Raw genomic sequence first — 1,541 nt, 5'->3', positions numbered from 1 at the left:
ATTTAAATACACAACAGAAAATGACTACAAAGTAGAGACACCTGCGGAAACACAATTGAACTAAATCTATCTAATGCGACAAAGGGAAGAGAAACTGAACGCAATGCACAGGAGACGAGGTCGCTATTGTAGTGACTGTTGAGAAAACATGACGGGGAAAAAAGGATGCTAGAAATCAGCAGTGGTCCGTGTGAATGCAGCAGCTCAGTAGTCAAGTTGTTGTTTTGTTTGTATTCCCTTTAATGCAGTAAAGTAGTGTTATTATTTTTATTGTTTTGAGATTCATATGAAATATTATCTCATTAAACGTTCACATCAGCATCTCTGCAAACAACACATGCTGTTTGTGTGCAGGGAGCTGCTGTTCTGATCGGTATTTCACAATGAGAGAAATCAGGAAGGTATTTCTGCCTGTCAGACCGAAAGTTAGATCAGAGACTAATGGAACTATGTGTTTGCAGAGACAACAACTTATAGTTGTGATCAAAAGTTTAAATACACTCATCATGAGCATGAATGTCAGAGTGGTGAAAAAAGGACCAAGTGAAGGCACTGACTTTACTCTGAGTGAGCTTTATTGACAGTGGATGAGACACAAACAGAAGCAGAACGTCCCAAAACTAAGTTACAGAAAGTAATACAGCCAAAAACCTGAGCGGAGACATATAACATGGATAAAACACAGACGAACAAGCAACACGCAGGGCTTAAATACACCAGGGAGTAACAAGGGAATGGAAAACAGGAGGTAAGCACAGCTGGGGCTGATTTGACATGACGAGACAAAGGAAATAAAGCAGAATACATTTGACACAGGACACAGACTGTCAAAGTAAAACAGGAAGCAAAACACAGAGACACAGACTGTCAAAGTAAAACAGGAAGCAAAACACAGAGACACAGACTGTCAAAGGGATGCATCTGACAGGGAACACGGCGTAAACAGTGACAAGAGCGACGAACTGCGACGTGGAAACACGACTGACTGGAAAGACACATGAACGTAGACAAGAAAACATAACTGACTAGTCGTGACACATGTAGGCACAGCGCAAAACCTAACCTAGTCTTTTTTTTTGCCTGTCCCGTTTGCCATCAGAGTTATTGTCTAAAGGCGAAGAAAGATGCCCAACGGATTTACTTTACCAAATGGACCATCCCAGCCTTGCCGTAATGGTTCATTTGATTCACCTTTTATTGTTTATTTTATTTTTTATTTTCACTTGCTAAATACGGGACAGATTTGACTGGGGAAAAGAAAGGGGAGAAAGAAAAACAGCGGAGAAGAGGAACGGGGATAAAGGGCAAAAAAACCAAAAACCAACAAAATAAGCAGACAAAAGATACATCTATCGATCACCTGGATCACCTGTTGAGAAAGAAACGACGAAAAAGAGAGCAATAGAATAAACAACATCACGATGACCTAACCTAGTGTAATAAATGGAAACAAAGAATATAAATACTCAAAAACCATAAACACTGAGTCAGAAGACTCAGGACCATGACATCCACGTTCGTTTGAGGGTTTTAATGATTTC

This window comes from Pundamilia nyererei, unplaced genomic scaffold (assembly GCF_000239375.1).
Source record: "Pundamilia nyererei isolate P.nyererei 1_Seehausen unplaced genomic scaffold, PunNye1.0 scaffold00124, whole genome shotgun sequence".
Lineage (NCBI taxonomy): Eukaryota > Metazoa > Chordata > Actinopteri > Cichliformes > Cichlidae > Pundamilia > Pundamilia nyererei.
This window is presented reverse-complemented; position numbering follows the sequence as displayed.